Genomic DNA, 19,301 nt, shown 5'->3' on the forward strand with positions numbered 1-19,301 from the left:
ACCCAAACATAAAAAGATACCTCACAACAAAACCGTCACGGGAAGAGTCTCTCGTTGCCACACAAATGTCAACGTGAAGGAGACACACTACCTCTGTGCAGCAAATCTTAAAGTCAGCCTAAGAAATCTTCCAAAGCAGAAGGCCTTTCCCAGGGCTGGTATCCTGCCCAACTCGGATCTCGCCAAGGCTAATCCCACCCCGGGTTTGAGGAACACAGGACTCCTGCAGAATCTGCTTCCTCCCTGTCTGGATGGAAAGAGGAGAGCCCTTGGACCCTAATCACTCAAGGGTGTGGTCCAAGGACCAGTGCCCAGCTCCCCGGAGCTCCCTGCCATGCACTGAGCCAGGGGCAGAGCCGAGGGTGGAAAGGCAGCTGCGTGGTCCCTAGTCCAGCCCCGTCTTTGATCACAAGCTCCCTCCACGCAAAGTTCTCCCCCAGGAAGTGTTGTCAGCTTGTTTTCCCTCATATCCACCACCCTCGCTCAAGTAATTTATTTTGAACAAAGCACCATGTGGAGAAAACACATTAGTCTGAAATATTGGGTTGGCCAAAAAAGTTCGTTTGGGTTTTCCCATAAGATGTTACAGAAAAACACAAAGGAACTTTTTGGCCAACCTGATACTATAGAGGCTGCCTGACAGCACAGAGGAAACAACCAAAAAGAGCAAAGGAATTTAAACTTAACTGTTCCAGGGGGATGACTTCACAATAGAAAGTACTGGTTGTCACTGAAAAAAAACCCATGTCGGGATCCCCAAGACCACCGCTGGGCTTCCAGCAGGAGGACACGCAGGGCTCACGTATACTCAAGGCTCTGATCCATCACAGCGAAGGGCTGTGAAGCAGAACCACCGAAGGGAGAGGGCCTGGGGGCGAGCTTCCAGAACCCCGTCCCGTGGAGTCATGCGGGCCGCGTTCCACCCCCAGCGACACGCTGTCCCCAGGGAAGCTCGTCAGAGACGCAGAACTGGGGCTCTCATTGGGGGCCCGCAGGCTCCGCAGGCCCCTCTGCCGGGCACACACCGAACTCCAGCCCCGGGGACGGGGGAAGGGTGTCAGCACAGACACAGCAGGGGAGGCCCAGGGAGCCCCCCATCCCGACACCCCAGCTCCCGGACGCCAGCCCAGGGCCAGCCCCGCACGCGGGCCTCGCAGAGGGCGGCAGCCAGGCCCGCTGGGAGGACTCCTCTCCCCACAAATCCCTTCAGAGATCACTTTGAAAGGCAATACAGTGAGTGATCGTATTGTGAAGATCCAAAACATAAGAGAACATGTTTTTTAAAGAGTATATGTTTTTTAAATAATTGTTTTAAAGTTGTCAGGAGAAATTCTCACGTCTTGGGATAAAGTTTCCAGTAACAGAAGCATAACTCAGAGTAACTGATGTATACACACCAAAAAGTGAAAGAACTGGACAAAATGGAAAGTATACTATTCGATGACTCAGGAGCAGCTGCAAGTGACAAAACACTGACATGCAGGACGCGTGCTTGAGTAGAATTACTTCATGACAATAAGAGTGAAAAGACAATTTATTTATAAACTACCATGTTATTCAATACCTAAGTGATGCTGAATTAATCATTTAAATATTAGGACTGGAATTTAACTATTTAATATTCATCATTAAAAATGTGTATATTAAAGTCTGCCGTGAACCATGCTTTAGGGTCTTCTCATTGGATCTTCTAAAGGGGTGTGGGCTACACAACACCCCAGAGACGCCACGTCCAGATCCCTGGAACCTGTCACCTCACGTGGCCGAGGGGACCTTGCAGATGTGATGGAGTGAAGGGTCCCGAGATGGGAGGTCACCCTGGATTCGCCGGGGGCGGGGAGGTGGGGGCCGTGATCACAGGGTCCTGGCAGAGGGAGATGGGAGGGCGGTGGGAGGGGGGAGTCAGAGAGCAGAGCAACGGGCCTGGAAGGGGGGGAAGGGGCCTCGCCGGGGGCCTCCAGGAGGAACCAGCCCTGCCCGCACCCGGCCTCCGCCCGCGACACTGATTCTGGACTCCTGGTCCCAGACTGTAAGGGCGTAAATCTGAGTTGTTTCAAGCCACTGAGTTTGTGGTCACTTGTTTCAGCAACCACTGGAGAACTCGCAAAAGGGGAATCGCCCTATTGGTGGGGAGAGAGGATGCAGTGCACGCATGACACATCCCACCTGAAAAATGCTCACAACAGCGTCTGGCTCCCAGCAGTGTAGGCTGTCACCGTGAACTCACTGGGACAGGGTTAGCGAGGCCCTCCTGGTTCCTCCAGGAACAGAAAACCCCTGGCTTTCTCTTCCGAACAGTAACAGATGTTGCCTGTATGAAAAAAATAATTTCCCAGTTTTATATGCAGAATTACTCCATGATTCATCCGACCACCATGGAGTCACAACACTGTGTGACACAATATTCAATGACAGTCTTGTAGGTGGTTTACCCAAACGTTTCTATTAGACTCTTACTGTCATGCTCTTCTATCGATTAAAAATAGTTTCTAATTCATACTAGTAATATCTTGATACCTAATAATCACATTTTGTAATCCAACCTACAGGTTAATTTTTCCTTAAACTGTACCAGTTAATAGTAAAACTGGTGGAACAGACAGTGAAATTCAGAAGAAACCCCTGGGCGCTAGTTTCCAACCTCACCCGGCACGTCTGCCACCCGGGCTCCCGCTCTCGCTCCTGCGCTCAGAGGCCCCGGCTTCCGAGCTCTGAGCAGAGGCCAGCCCCGACCCACTGCGCACGGCCCAGGTGATCCACACGTGGGTGACAGCACTTGCAACACCCCGACTTGAGACCGTCTGCTACGGGCTGAGTGTTTGTGTCCCCAAGTTCACACGTGGAGATGCTAACCCAGTGGGATGATCCGGAGGCGGGGCCTTGGCAGCGATCAGGTTGGATGAGGTCATGAGGGTGGAGCCCCCACGATGGGACTAGTGTCCCTGTGGCTCCAGAGGAGACCCGGGAGCCCCTGCGCTCTGCTCTCCACCATGTGAGGAACCAGGAAGTGGGTCTCACCAGACTCCGGATCTGCCAGCACCTTGATTTCGGACTTCCAGCCCCAGAACTAGGAGAAATCAACGCCTGTGGTTTACGCCCCTCGGTGTAGGGAATTCTGCTACAGCAGCGGAGCGGACGAAGACATCATCTAATTAGCCAGCCTCCTTGTTTCGCAGAAAAGGTAACCAGGTCGGAAAGGAGTGCTTCTTCCAAGGGCCACCTCCCGATGGCTCAGTCAGCTAGGACACCAGGGCCTCCCCTCTCTGCACACCCCGCTACCACCGTCAGCCACTCATCCTTCAAACCAACGAGATCTAGAAATAGCACCAGGTGCCTACCCCTTTCCACGGTTTAGATCTGGCAAAAATGAGTCCTGTCCTGATGAATTTCTCCACTCACAGGCACCGAGTGAATGCCTACCTGGGCCAGGCAGCGCCCCAGACCAAGAAGCTACAGAGAGGGTCCCAGCCCTGCCCAGCAGCCCGCCGTCCCCAGAGAGGGAGGGGCAAGAGGAGGCGAACAGCCATCACTCCGGAGCAGGGCGAGTGCCAGCCCCGGCCCTATGCTCGGGTGCCCAGGAGTCTGCGGCAGATGGGCCGGGAAAGCCATCCCAGGAGGGGGCGACTGGCACAGCCGCAGTTCGGCCTCCACCTCTGCCCGTGAGATGGGCGATCTGTGGGGACGGCGCTGCGGGTCTCATGGCTGTGCCGCAAAGGTGACAGATGTTCACGGGGCAACAGGCCGAGCTGAGCACGGGGTCAAAAGACCAAAGCAACAAAGAACAACCACAACAGGGCGTGGAAACGAGCGGGAGGGAGAGAAGCTGAGGACCAGGAGGCAGAAAGCACCCAGCGCACGGAGGAGACGCGGGAAGTCCAGGAATAAGGGCAAGACAGCCCCGGAACGGCGGCCGTGGGGAAGCCGCACAGTCCACGGCGTGCGCCGCGCCGCTCTGGGGGCTTTACACTTACTAACTCGTGTGGGTGAAACGTCGCTATGATGTAGGTACGATTATTATTCTCATTTTGCAGAGGAGGAAACGGAGGCACAGAGAAGTGAAGTAACTTGTCTTCAGCTGCACAGCTAATCAGTGTCAGAGGTGGACTTGAACCCGGCTGTTCTGGGCTTCCTCTCTCCCCACGCAGAGGGGCTCAGAGAGGAAGCGGAGCGGTGGTGGGACGCGCCCAGCAGCAGACCCCTGCTCCTCAAACCCATCCCCAAAGCCACTGTGCCCCAGCAGCTACCTACAACCACCACCCCAGCAGTGCCCACAGCGCCAGCACCCGCCACACACCACCTCCCCCGACACCCCTCAGGGACACACACGCGCACGGAGGACCCAGCACACCCCCAGCAGACACACGCCAGGATGCACGCTGGTGGTCCCTGTGTTCCGGCCGCCTCATCCCCCCAGTCCATTCCAGCGCCCGTTCCCGACCCCTGCGAAGCCCTCCCGAGCCCACGGCCACTCCGCCTGCAGCAGTGCCCAAACCACCCGGGAGGACGCGCGGGTGGACTCCGCTCATCAGGGCCACTTCCGGGCCCCTTACTGCCACCAACAACCAACGCCCTCGCCAAGCTTTCATCCTGAAAGGGCCCCTTTTCCACTGCCTGCCACCTGACGCCCCCCACCGGCGTCGGGGAGACCCTTCACCTGTTCATCGGTGTCACCGGGCGCCCACTGTGTGTGAGACTGGGCCAGACACGGGGCTGCCTCAGGAGGGAACGGTCTCTTCCTGTGAAGACCTCTCCGCAGGGGACCAGGACCCGGAGGCTCCGACGGCAGCAGCTTCCCGAGGGCGTCTGCACAGCTGCTGCTCGGGCCACGCGGCCTGGTGAGCGGTTCCCAAGGGACCCTCCAGGGAGGCAGCCCAGCTGCTGCGCTCCGCGCATGGGGCAGCACTGTCAGCTCCGTTGTCCCTGTCCCCTCTCTCTCTCTGAACTCAAAGCCCCCACATGGGTGACCCCAAGGCCTGACCCCGGAACTCTCTCCTGAGCGCCAAACCCATTTCCTGAGCTCTCAGCCGCCCATCACCTCTCTCTGCGTGTCGACACCCAAGCACACCTTTGTTGGAAGCACCCTTCTCCTCTTCCTCGGCCCCAACATCCGCCTAAGCCCACCCACCCTTCCAGGCACCAGGCAGTGCCTCGGTCATCCCCACTTCCCCCTCCAGGCCGTCCCTCCCACCCCGCCGCACCATCCCCCTGTCCCCAACACCTTCCACCCACCTGGACGGCCCACCCCCAGCCTTCTCCGTCCCCCCTCCTCCTCACTTCAGCAGCCGCTCTCGCGGTCACCCCTGTCCAGCCTGCTCCTCTCCGGCCACACGCTGCCCCCGTGCCCCGGAGCCCCCCGTCGCGCCAGCCCCCTCAGCCGTCCTGCTTCTCCCGCCCACCTCCGCCCCCTCCACCCCGCCCGCCAGGCATCAGCCCAGGGACTCTCCTGTCCCCCGACTCATGTCCTCTGCCCCCATCCGGGGACCCCCTCCCCCGCAGGAATGGCCTGGGCTTTCTTCACAGCACGTGCTGCGGGGCCGCCACGACATAGGGCGCCCGGGCCCCTGTCCAAAGCCACGTTCCCAGCCCCGGGGCTCTCAGCACTCCCGTCAACCCCGCAACTCTCCTCTGGTCACTCACGACCACCCAAACCCACCCGGCCTTCGCCTCCCTGCCCTTGGCTCGTGGTCTGTCCCCTCCTTTCCAGAGAAGACACCCCGCAGGCCCTCCTTCTGCAGTGCACACCCTCCCCCTACGTCAGGCCAGCTCCTCCCCCAGGCCCTCGACGCCATCCCCACCACCTCGGGGGGCTGACACCGCCCGCCTGGGTCTGAAAACACCCAAGCCTCTCTAGCCCTAAAAGGAGTAAAACCCCTCAGTTGACTCCTGAAAGCACTGAAAGCATTTCCTCTAAGATCAGGAACAAGACAAGGATGTCCACTCTCGCCACTTTTATTCAACATAGTTTTAGAAGTCCCAGACACAGCAGTCAGAGAAAAAAAAAAGGAAATAAAAGGAATCCAAATCGGAAAGGAAGAAGTAAAACTGTCACTGTTTGCAGGTGATATGATACTATACACAGAAAATCCTAAAGACGCCACCAGAAAACTACAAGAGTTCATCAATGAATTCAGTAAAGTTGCAGGATACAAAATTAATATATAGAAACCTGTTGCATTTCTATACACAAACAATGAACTATCAGAAAGAGAAACTAAGGAAACATACTCCCATTTACCACTGCATCAAAAGGAATAAAAAACCTAGGAATAAACCTACCTAAGGAGGTAAAAGACCTGTACTCAGAAAACTATAAAACACCAATGAAAGAAACTGAAGACAATACAAACAGATAGAAAGATATACCATATTCATAGATTGGAAGAATTAATATTGTTAAAATGTCCATAATACACAAAGCAATATACAGATTCAAAGCAATCCTTAATAAAATGCCAAAGGTATTTTTCACAGAAATAAAACAATTTTAAATTCTGTATTGAAACACAAAGACCCCAAATAGACAAAATAATCTTGAGAAAGAAGAATAGAGCTGGAGGAATCCCACTCCCTGACTTCAGACTACACTACAAAACTACATTAATCAAAACAGTATGGTACTGTCACAAAAATAGACACATAGATCAATGGAACAGAATAGAAAGCCCAGAAATAAACCTACACACTTATGGTCAATTAATCTATGACAAAGGAGGCAAGAATATATTGGGTTGGCCAAAAAGTTCATTTGAATTTTTCCGTAAGATGTTATGGAAAAATCCAAACTAACTTTTTGGCCAACCCAATATGATGGAGAAAACACAACCTCTTCAATAAGTGGTGTTGGGAAAACTGGTCAGCTACATGTAAAAGAATGAAATTAGAACATTCTCTAACACCACATAAAAAAATAAACTCAAAAAGGATTAAAGACCTAAATGTAAGACCAGAAACCATAAAACTCCTATATGAAAACACAGCAGAACACTCTTTGACATAAATCATAGCAATATTTTTTGGATCTGTCTCCTAAAGCAAAGGAAATAAAAGCAAAAATAAACAAATGGGACCTAATTAAACTTAAAGGCTTCTGCACAGCAAAGCAAACCATCAATAAAATGAAAAGATAACCTACTGAATGGGAGAAAATATCTGCAAATGATATGACCAATCAGGGGTTACAGCTCATACAACTCAACATAAAAAAATCTGATTAAAAAAATAAGCAGAAGACCTGAATAGACATTTTTCCAAAGAAGATGTGCAGGTGGCCAACAGGCACATGAAAAGATGTTCAATATTGCTAATCATCAGGGAAATGCAAATCAAAATCACAATGAGATATCACCTCACACCTGTCAGAACGGCTATTATAAAAGCAACTATACTCCAATAAAAAAAAATTTAATTCTAGAAAAAGAATGTCTATCATAAAAAAGAACACAAATAACAAATGTTGGGGGCTTCCCTGGTGGCACAGTGGTTAAGAATCCGCCTGCCAATGCAGGGGACGTGGGTTCGATCCCTGGCTCAGGAAGATCCCACATGCCATGGAGCAACTAAGCACGTGCAGCACAACTACTGAGTCTGTGCTCTAGAGCCTGCAAGCCACAACTACTGAGCCTGCATGCCACAACTGCTGAAGCCCGCGTGCCTAGAGCCCGTGCTCTGCAACAAGAGAAGCCACGACAATGAGAAGCCCGCCACTGTAACGAAGAGTAGCCCCCGCTCACCGCAACTAGAAAAGCCCATGCACAGCAATGAAGACCCAACACGCCAAAAATTTAAAAATTAAAAAAAAAGCAAATGTTGGTGAAGATGTGGAGAAAAGGGAACCCTTGTACACTGTTGATGGGAATGTAAATTCGTGCAGTCACCATGGAAAACAGTATGGAGGTTGCTCAAAAAACTAAAAATAGAACTACCATATGATCCCTCAATCCCACTCCTGGGTATATACCCCCCAAAAAACAAAAACTCTAATTCAAAAAGATACATGCACCCCAATGTTCATAGCAGCATCATTTACAATTGCCAAGGTACGGAAGCAACCTAAGTGTCCATCAATAGATGAATAAATAAGGAAGATGTGGTATATACACACATTGGAATACTACTCAGCCATAAAAAAGAATGAAATTTTGCCATTTGCAACAACATGGATGGACTTGGAGGATATTATGCTAAGTGAAATAAGTCAGACAGAGAAAGACAAATACTTATCACTTACATGCAGAATATCATTTATATTACAATAAATATCACTTATATGTGGAATCTAAAAAATACAACAAACTAGTGAATATAACAAAAAAGAAACAGACTCACAGATACAGAGAACAAAATAGTGGTTACTAGTGAGGAGAGGGAACTGGGGATGGGCAATATAGGAGTAGGGGATTAAGAGGTACAAACTATTATGTATAAAATAAACTACAAGGATATACTGTACAACACAGGGAACACAGCCAATATTTTATAATAACTATAAATGGAGTGTAACGTTTAAAAATTGTGACTCACTATACTGTACCCCTGTAACATATAATATTATACACCAGTAACATATAATATTGTACATCAACTATAATTCAATTAAAGAAATAAATAAATAAAATATCTGCCCTGCAAAAAACAAAATAAAGCAAAACAAAAAGATGCAGCCTCAAGCAAAGGTTATCACAAACAGGAAACAGCCATGGCAACAGAGTCTGAAAAAATCCACAATAACCCAGGGCTGGAGGACAGTCCAGGGCAGTTTCCACAGAAGGACCAGGAGATGGAGTACCACAGGAAAGCTAAGAGACCAAGAGGATGGATCCAGGGGCTATCGGGGGAAGGAAAGCAGTGGATAAATTCAGTGAAAAGCCTCTCTGTTCATCTGTCACTGCATCACCCACAGGGCAGCCAGAAAGGGTTTTCCCAAATGAGTAGGGTATATTTGGGGTTGGATGACTTAAATTGTAGCTTATGTGGAAAACACAAAATTCTCTTTGGAGAACTTTGGAGGCAGCTGAAATTGAAGCCAGATTTTAGCATTTGGTGGGATATTTGACCTCATTTGACTTTAAAAAAAAAAAGAAGTGGGAAAGGAGAGAAAGAAACTGGAAGAAATAGCAGAGGGATCCAATAGCAGCTTAAACAAAGGTAAGATTCCCCCCAGTCCCACCCCCTACAACTCAGGGGACACAGGCCACTGTGCTCAGGTCCCCAAAACAGAGAAAAGCACTGCAGGTTCATTGCCAAGTCTCAAGCCACAGTTATGCCAAATCTCAAGGAATGGTTTGCAACCAGGCTGCTTCTGCGCAAGAAACTGGTTACCACAGTGCCAGTGGACACAGTGACGGGTGGATGGGTGGATGGATAGACAGATGGACAGATGGGGAATGGGGAGATGGATGGGAGAATGTAGGGATGGATGGATGGGGAGAATGGGGAGATGGATGGGGGATGGGAGGATGGATGGGGGATGGGAGGATGGATGGGGGATGGATGGATGGAAGGATGGACGGGGGATGGGTGAATAAATGGGTGGATGGGTGGATGGGGTGATGGATGGATGGATGGGGGATGGACGAGTGGGTGTGGGATGGGGATGAATGAATATATAGATGGATGGAGGGATGGACAGATGGGGACTGGGGGATGCATGAACGGTGGGTGGATGGACTGACTGAATTCATTCGTGGTGGTCAGTGTTTGCCCAATAACACCTCTCTGCCTTGTTGGTCCAAAAATTAATGGAACGCTTCCCAGAGCTACAGAAAGACAAGAACCCTTCGATTCAAAGGGCCCACCAAGTGCTAAGCAGAGGAAGTGAAGAAGTCCCACCAAACCTTCAGAGAGAAAGGTCTCACATGAAGGAAGAGAACCTGCCAGCAGGTGTCTGAGGACAGCAGAGCCCAGCCCTCAAGGTGCTACGGCTCCCACACACTTGCTGAATAGGCAACAGGCAGGTGGAGGCCAAGGCTGGGTGCTCAGGTGCGGGAACACCGGCCATGCTCACCAGGCACTTACGTGAGTGAGCTGTACTAGTAACGTACCCCCGGCCAGATCTTCAGCCTGTGGCAGCTCTAGAAGGTGAGGGTAGTCAGAAACAGCAGCACGTCCAGTCCGGCCATTTGAGTGTGATGGTCACGCACACACAAGGGAGGCGCTGAGACAAGGCACTGCGAGTCCACAGCCACCCCTGCGCCAGCCGTCAGGAGGGACCGGACACCCCTCAACCAGAAGCAGAGTCCCCATCTGCCTGACTCGGGGGGTTCTTTTTATTCACCCATGACACAGCCTCCCACCCAGTGCAGGGTGGCCCCAAGAGGGCTGGGCCCTGGCCTCCATGCACACGGCAGCAGAGGCACAGACTGAATTCGACAACCAGACACACAGACAGGTGCGCTGCGGGCGGTCCTCCGGAACCACCCTCCACCGCCTGCTGGTCGGTGGCCGGAGTCCAGATACACCACGCCAGGAGCACGTGCCACACTCCCCCAAAAGGACTTCTTGGCCTCTGAAAAAAGAAGGGAGGGCTCTTTATAAGAGGACCTCTGGTCGGGCAGTGTCTTCTGCGTGCAGAATTTTACACCCCTCTCCTGAACACCAGAGGCACTAAAATAGCTCTACTGATAGCCATCTGTCCATGTCCGCCCCACAAACACGTAGGGAGCCTTTGCTGTGCAGGCAGTGCTGTTCTGGGAAGAGGAACAGAGACAATGGGGCTCGTCTGGGGGGAGCCTGTCCTGGAGGGGCCGTCCTGGGGGGGCCCATCCTCCAGGGGCCTATCCTGGGTGGGGGGGCCATACTGGGGAGCCCGTCTTAGGGAGGTCCATCCTTGGGGGCCATCCTGGAGGAGCCCATCCTGGGGGGCCTTTCTGGGGGGCCATCCTAGGGGGACCTATCCTGGGGGGCCATCCTGGGGGGCCATCCTAGGGGGACCCATCCTGGGGGAGCCATATTGGGGGGAGCCATCCTGGGGGAGCCCATCCTTGGGGGCCATTCTGGGGGGGCCATCCTAGGGGACCTATCCTGGGGGGGCCATCCTAGGGGGACCTATCCTGGGGGGCCATCCTGGGGGGCCATCCTGGGGGAGCCAACCTGGGGAGCCCATCTTGGGGAAGCCCATCCTGGGGAGGCCCATCCTAGGGGAGCCCATCCTGAGGGAGCCCAACCTAGGGGGCCCATCCTGGGGGAGCCCATCTTGGGGGAGCCCATCCTGGGGGCAGCCCGTCCTGGGGAGTCCACACTGGGGCCCACCTTCTGCCTGTGCAAAATAGCTGAGACAGAGCACAGCAGACCATTCCAGTCAGGGCCCTTGGACTGCGGAGCTGAATGCTGGGGGCCCAGCCATATCACTCGTGTGACACTGGTCAGATGATGACCTTGCTCCTGTACAATGGAGACCACAGAGCACCTTTCCTGGGGGGCAGGCAGAAGCCAGGCTCACCCTAACTCTTCCATGGTCTGAGGAGTCGCAGGGCCCGGAAGAGAACGTAGGACCCCAGGCAGTTCCCCGAGGGCTCGAGCCCCTCACCCCTACATCAGCCTCGCCTGCACCCTCCCCTTTGGAACGTCCCTCCCAGACCACCCACTAGCCCAGATGACACGTGGTGTGCATGTGCAGCTGTGCAGGTGCGGGTTCAGGTGTGCAGGTGCAGGTGTGCAGGTGTGCAGGGGGGTGCAGGTGCAGCGGGAGGTCTCCGTGCTCACATCCTGTGCCCGCTGGAGCGGGAAGAAGGCTCAGTGAGCACCTGCTGAGCCGATAACTGTCCGGGACATGGCCTCGCTGTCTCTAAGTGTTAGAATTTACTTTAGTCCACAATGTCTAAACTTTCTAAAAAGAATAGATATGACTTTTGTAAGGAGAAAAAAAAAAGTTAACTGAAGAGGGCAATGGGTTTTTCTACACAGGCCACTGTCATTAGGAACACCTAATTCCCAGCTGTACAAAAATGAAGGTTGCCTTCTCTCCCCAGACCCACATCAATCCTGCCCCAGCGTGAGGACAAAACAGAGGAGACCTGTGCCCTGCGGCAGGCCCCCACCACTGCTGTGGGGTCTCAGGAGACTCTGCTGGAGCTGGGATGGGGATCAGCAAGGGGGTGAGACCTCAGCAAGACCCCCTGCCCTAGTCGCACGAAAGCACATCCAACTGCGAGTCCAGGGCAGAAGGTGAGGCTCGCCCCATCACCACAACCATCAACGGAGGTCTGGATCAGCGCCAGCTCAGAAGAGGGAAAGGGATCCGAGGGAGCCAGACATCAGAAAACGCGAAAATCCACTCTGGCACGATGCTTCCCTAAAATGAAGCTAGAATCCCACCCTCATTCCCTATTCCCAAAGCTCATCAGCCCTGAACCCCTGAGCCCAGCCCCACACCTCCAAGGACAGCTGGCAGCCGAACCACCCATCAGGTGAGACACGCAGAGTTCCCAGGCACCCAAGTCCCTGCAAACATCCAACCCAAGAGAAACAGGGAGCCACGGTGGGCTGGGTCAGGCGGCCAGCAGCACGGGTCGCTCTCCACTCGGGTCACCTGCCTCTTCCAAGTACACGACCTATACCCTGAGGGATGGTCCTGAGGTTCACGTGCCAGAGTGGACTGACACATTTCTACTTAAGGAGGGAAACAACGGTCAGGAGTTTTCAGACCACAGGGCCAGGAACTTGTTGAGTATATGGTGTCATATGTTCACAAGCAATGCATACAGAAAGCCCCCAAACTAAAATCCAATTAGCCTAACTGAATCTATGTGACACAGGAGAGGGGAGACACGGACCTGCCATGAGGATGACCTCCAGAGCGGCCCTGTCTTCACCCCACTTGCACTCCTCCTGCACGGCTGAGCTGTCCCCCTGGGCAAGCTCGCCTGCATCCACCTCCTCTCCTCTCCCCACCTGCTCTGAACTCGTCATCACTGTCACCTCCTGCCACCTGACTCTCTTCCGAGCAACCCACCCACAAGAACCCGAATGTCCCCGAACGCCAGCGCCTCACCTCACCTTCCCCTTCTGTTCAGGGCAGAGTCCTAGTGCACGTGATGCCGCGTGAAGGCTGCTGCGTGTGAGGAAAGGCGCTGGACAGCGCCCCGTAAAGAGACCTTCTCATTGAACATCTGGGCCTCTAGGATGCCCACGGGCACCGTCCCTCACCCTGCAGGGGCCCAAGGCAGAGAAGGGCTTATCTCAGAGAGATCTGAGGGATGGCTCTTGTCTGATGGCGTGAACACCAATGAGACTCACAGGAGGCCCACAAAGTTTTCAAGAAAACGGTTTCCGTGGAAACACTGTCAGCTTGAACTGAAAGAGTCACAGGCAGCACAAAATGAAAACTGGCCACTGGATCCCAGAAAGCCTGCTGGCGGGAAGGAGGCCGAGAGAATGACTCAACTGCAGACGCGCACTGTCTTCACGAAAAGGGAAAGAGAAGAACGAGGCGCGCAGAAGGCAGAGCGAGAGCCACTACCCCCAAATCTTCAGACCCAATGAAGCGATTTCCAGCATTTTCCAGGCTGGATTACAGAGCTGCTGTGTGCCTGTGACCCCTTACGCCTTCCCTTCCCCTCCCTTTTGAGGAGCGTCTACAGGGGTTACCCTATGCCTGTCCCAACGCTGCACCACTGCTCTGGGGAGGGGCTGATAGCTGGTCTTCAGTTCCGGTCTACAGACGGAGACGAAGGGCACCCCCGGAGCTGTACTCAAGCAACTACAGCCGGGGACCCTCACCCACACCTGGAGCCCGTCCGGATGACGGCCTTCTGGACTCTGAGCTGATGCCAGCGTGGAGGGGTCTTGGGGGCAGTGTGTTTTGTACGTGCGAGGGACGTGAACCACTGGGGCCGCGGGCTGGACACAGACAGGCAGCCTCTGAGGCGGCCCCAAGGGTCCTGCCCCCAAGCCGTCCCCCTTGGCAGCCCCTGAGTGCAGGCTCCACCTGGTGCCTCGCTTCATAAACTGAATACGGCAAACGGGATGAGATGTCACTGCCAGGACAGGCTACCCAAAGACTGCCTCCCTGCCCGCCTCGCTCTGAGGGAGGTCAGCGGCCAGGCTGTGAGCTGCCCTGAGAGGCAGCCCACATGGCGAAGAGCAACGTCTCCGGCCACCAGCCAGCAAGGTCGTGCGGCCTGCCACCAGTCACACTGTGACCTTGGAAGGGGATCTTCTGAGGCCACCAACTGCTACGACAGTGAGCTTAGGCGTGGCTCCTCACCCGCTGCACCCTGATCACAACCTGTGTGAGACCTGGAACCGAGGACCCGGCTGAGCCACACCCGGGGTCCTGACCACGGGAACGGGGACGCAGAAAACACTGCCGCTCCAGGGGCTGACCTGTTACATGGCAGCAAGAACTCATGCACCGCGGGATCCAAAATATGAATGTTATCACTTGACCTGTCACCATTCCTGCTGAAAATATACACAATACAGCGCTCTACCTACTTCCAAGCAGCAACGCATGATTAAGTATTTTTCCCTCAAATCCAATCTGTGATGAGGTGATTAAGGAAATCATGCTGCATACATCAGAGGTAAACTGACCAGGAATGGGAAAAACTGGCTAATGAAAATGACTACTTTTGGATGACCACCTAATCAATCAGTCTCGCAAGCTAAATATAACAGAGTCCCGTTTGACAAATGAAGCAACCGAGGCTCAGGCATCTCGCCTACAGCCATGTCCGAAGGCAGAGTAAGGATTCAAACTCAGGCCGACCAGTCTCAGTTCGGGCTCTTAGCCACACTTCTTACTACTAGCACACGAGCACATGCCTGTGCAGAGACTGGCCTCCCCTGAAGCATTTCTGCGAACAAAAATTATCCACCTGGTTCTCGAACAGTCTACCTCAATTCCTTGGTAGCTTCATCTCCCAAATTGGCACGTTAATCTAAGTTTAGGAAGCAGGTCAGCAGCCCCTAAAATTATCAGGATGCATGGTTGTTGAATAATTTATGATGGACTGAACAGAAGAGTACCACATATAAAATGTTCCAGCTCAGCATTTTGTTATTATGCAGAGATTTTTGCGTGGGTTTTTTTCAAAATGTCAGTTCTTAGGGTTTTAACACTTCAAGCCCAGAGAAACCAAGAGGCCAGGCTGCAGGGACACAGAGCAGATGCCTGGGTTCTGGCCTCCGGGGGCACGTCCCTTCCTGTTCCCAAGTCAGCCTCAGCAAGAGTCAGGTCATCACGAGGCAGCCACCCATCGACTAGCGATGGAGACAAGAACTTACTAAACAGCAAAGCAATCCTTAGAATTAGGAAATACGACAAATACAAGTAATATGGAAAGAGGAGAAAAAATAAGAAAGAGGGGAAATGAAAGACTGGCAACCTTAAGAACATTTAAACAAATCAGGAAAATGTATACTGAATTATTACTCACAGTCTAATAACATTAAAAGGAAATGGAATTCCGAACATAATGTGAACTTGAAGACACACAGCTCTGCCGATGTCGTACTTACCACGCAAAGAAGGCTTAAAACACTAGCTTTAAACTCATCTAGTTCCAGGGACTTCCCTGGTGGTCCAGTGGCTAAGACTCCGCATTCCCAATGCAGGGGGCCCAGGTTCAATCCCTGGTCAGGGAACTAGATCCCACATGCTGCAACTAAGAGTTCACATGCCACAACTAAGGATCCCACATGCCGCAACTAAGACCTGGCACAGCTGAATTTTTTAAAAATATGCAAAAAGGAAAAAAAATTTTTTTAATAAATAAAAAAAACTCATCTAGCTCCATCTTCTTTCAAGAGAACACATCATGGGGTGTTCTTTTTACAGCACTGAGCTCTCTCTAGGGGACGGGCCGAGTACAGCTCAGCTGCGGAGGAAGGAGAGGGCTGCCCCCAAGGAAGGGAGACCCACGGACCCCTGCGAGCGCCCGAAGCGCTCAGAACAGAAGGGCCTGTGGGAACAGGATACCTGCAGGGCGGCTTGAATATTTTATCTCTGTCCCCAGTGCCCCTGCCTACGCCAGGCCTCAACCAAGCAGCCCCCTCACCAGCACTTCTCCTTTTCTCAAAGTGTGGAGAAGAAAGTCTAGATTTAGCAGAAAAGATACTATTTTAAATTACAAAGGTCCATTTTACTGGTGCAAAAATATTACTATATTACATCTTTCTGGGTGATTCTAATCCTTTGTAAAGTTTACATCACAAAAAATCCAAATGATAACCAGTTAAGAGAAAAAATGTGTGAGATCTCTCTCATCTAAAAGAAATAAATAAAAGTGTAAAACACAACGTTGTAAATCAACTATACTTCAATAGAACAATTAATTTTTAAAAATAAAAAAAAATTTTTTTCAAAGGCGTAAGACCTCCGACAAGCAGAAGGCAGCATCGTTTCACACCGGCTAGGCTCACACAGGCACTGAGGGGCACAGACCCTGCAGCCTGAGAGGACACAAAAGACACCTATGTTGTAACCAGGCACCTGCGTCCCTAAAAACCGTCTCCCGAGCACACGTGGGGCCTGATCGCTGGCTGACCAGGGACCCTCTGCTGCCACTCTGCATCACTCTCCAGTGTGATGGGCATAACGAAGATACTGAGGCAGGTGCATCTGGAAGTAACTTTTAAACTCCCATCACAATAAGAACCCTTTCTACACAGGGAGGAATTTAAGAAAGGTCTCAACTAAGGAAAGGAGGAGCTCGGCAGAAGGCAGGCAGCCGGACATCCAGGTGGGAGATGGCAGCGTGATGGCGGCAGAGACAGGGGCAGGAGACAGGCAGGGGAGAGGCTGGCTGGGCTGCCAGCACCTGCAGCAGACCCTACTCACTCACACCTGCCGGCCGCACATCCACAGCCCACCCTGCTCCAGCCCGGGATCTTCCCCGGCTGCCGCCCAGGGTCCCAGTCCAAACCTCAACGCTCACCCCGGGCAGGTCCACCTTCACCACCCATGACCTCCCTGCTCGCCCATTCATTCATTCACTCATTCATTCATTCAATAACTGCCCAGTGGCCTCTACAGCAGCACCGGGTAGACAACTACGATCAGGTGACCAGTGACGGCCCCGCCCTCCCAGGGCCAACCACCCTGGGGGACAAAACAGCTCAACGGGCCAGTACCATCACACACGGAAGTTGGAGGGACCCACAGGAGGGCAACGGTAGCCCTGACTCCATTTGAAAAATTGCTCTTCCCTGAACCTACCCTCTCCCCCTCCCTCCCTCCGCCGCTCCTTGGCTCAGGTAGCCCCCCCACCAGACCCCCGAACTCCCCCAAGCCTCATCACCCCCCAGCTACCCGGCAGCCCAGCGGAGGACACCCACACCTGGGCCACGCCTGCCATTCGCTCAGCAGCCCCTCCCCTCCCAGCCCTGGGCAATGGTCGACACGCCACTGTGGGTGCACAGTCGGGGGTGGGGGAGAAGGGGCCAGGAGGCAGGTTTGAGGGGGCAGGGGAAGCGGAACAAGACAGCCATAAGGAGTGGCAGGAACGTCAGCGCAGGGTCCACCTGCCACAAGGTTAGAACACACAGAGGCCGGAAGCCCCAGAAATCCCGATTGCCCAGAGCACCACACCAAGCAGCTCAGGTGGGCCGGGCGCCCTACCACGCCCCCACCCAGCCCCCCGCAGCCAGGGCTGAGCGGAGGGGCCCGAGAGCGGTGACACCCTACCCCTGCCATCGGCGGGCAGACCCAGCCCTCGAGCTCCTGGCTTGCTCTGGGCGCCAGCCCGGCCATACCGCTTCCAGAAAGTAGACAGGACAAGCTGGGGCTACAGTGTTTCAGGCTCTACAGCTGATGGAACTGCGGGGCTAGTTTTGATTCCAGAAACAAATTCTACAAATTGAAATACTGAAGGTTAAACCGTCTTAATTTTCCATTCCTGTTGCTATTTGACTTGCCCTTTTCAGCTCTGCTTGGTATTTATTTCTGTTTGTGGTTTTTAAACCTGGGCAGGGGGGAACTATAAATAAAGTTGCTGGATGTAGCAAATGAAAAGGAAGGCCACTCGGTTAAACCTGAATTTCAGATAAAAGACGAATGACTTTTTAGTATAACTGTGTCCCAAATATCGCACAGCAGTTTTTATCCGGTGAATCTATCTATGAAGGGACAGCCCCCCAGTCCTGAGGCAGCAGCCCCCCGCCGGAACCTGGCTGTCCCGCCACCCTCCCGGCGGCCCAGGACAGGAGGCACAGCCAGACCCTCCGCCCACCTGGCTGCCTGGTCCCCGCCTCCTCGCTCACCCCAAGGCCGGCACCGGCGGAGAACCACTCTCCTCTCCAAGAAGTGGGTCTTTTCTCAGGCCTCCTACAGAACATCCCGCCACGTACAAATCTGGTCATTCGCTACAGGAGTCAAGAGGAGGAAGCCACAGGGTGTGCACTGCCCTTATTGTCTTTTTCAGGGGGGCAGACGGGAACCTTTCTGTGCTCGGCGTCTCTCTCAGTCACTCTCAGGGAGACAGAAATCTGCAAGCGCACAGAGTCCCAGTACCCGCCTCAGCCTGCACACGGGCTCAGCCTGCACACGGGCGGGCGGCGGGCAGAGCCCTCAGAAATCAACGCAGGACGCGTGGCCAGAGCAGGCCACATGGCAGGAGGCGCATCCCCTGCCCATGATCCCACAGGGCTCCTCACCTTCCAGGTCCAGGCAGGGTGTGGTGGGCTGCATGGTGGCCCCAAGGACATCAGGTCCTAATGCCCAGAACCTGCAAATGTGACCTTATTTGGAAAAAGGGTCTTTGCAGATGGGCTTGTGTGAAGAATTCTCAGATGAGGAGACAGTGCTGGGTTACCCAGGGGGCCCTAAATGCCATCACAAGTGTCCTATAAGAGGGAGGCAGAGGGAAGCTGAGACACAGGGGAGGCCACGTGAAGACGGAGGCAGAGACAGGAGCGTAGGGGCCTCGAGCAGCCACCAGGAGCCGGAAGAGGTGGGAAGGATCTCCCGACAACGGAGGCCCCCCGGGGGAGCCCAGCCGGGCCCTGCCCACACCTTGATGCGGACATCCGCCTCCAGAACAGCGAGAATAAATCCCCGCTGGTGTAAGCCCCCCAGTTGGCAGTGCTTTGTTCCACGGCCCCAGGAAACTCACACAAGGTGGGCCCAGGAGCCCCCCAGCCCGGGCCCGGCCGCCCCACCCTCGCGGTGCAGAGTGGACTGGCTGTGAAACGCTAGGTGCACGCTCCTGGCCGGGCTCCAGGCCACTAGGGATGGGGCTCTGGGGAGCGGGCGGTCTGGGCACCTCACGCTGCCCAAATGCCTCCAGGTAAAGTGTGTCCCAGGCCGGGCTCCTCGGGACTGCACTCACGAGCCGCAGAGCCACAGGCTGGCCCGCAGTAGG

At 53.7% G+C, this 19,301-nt stretch overlaps 1 protein-coding gene across 3 annotated transcripts in view; it reads right to left on the reverse strand.

Moving 5' to 3' along the window:
* RGS12 (regulator of G protein signaling 12) overlaps positions 1 to 19,301 on the reverse strand; it is a 117,506-nt gene that overhangs the window by 90,038 nt on the left and 8,167 nt on the right. For all 3 annotated transcript variants that reach the window (XM_060013044.1, XM_060013043.1, XM_060013045.1), the window contains exon 2: positions 2,167 to 2,311. The gene's annotated coding sequence lies outside the window, so the exon portion shown is untranslated. The remainder of the gene's footprint in view (positions 1 to 2,166; positions 2,312 to 19,301) is intronic.

This window comes from Delphinus delphis, chromosome 5, assembly GCF_949987515.2.
Source record: "Delphinus delphis chromosome 5, mDelDel1.2, whole genome shotgun sequence".
Classification (NCBI taxonomy): Eukaryota; Metazoa; Chordata; class Mammalia; order Artiodactyla; family Delphinidae; genus Delphinus; species Delphinus delphis.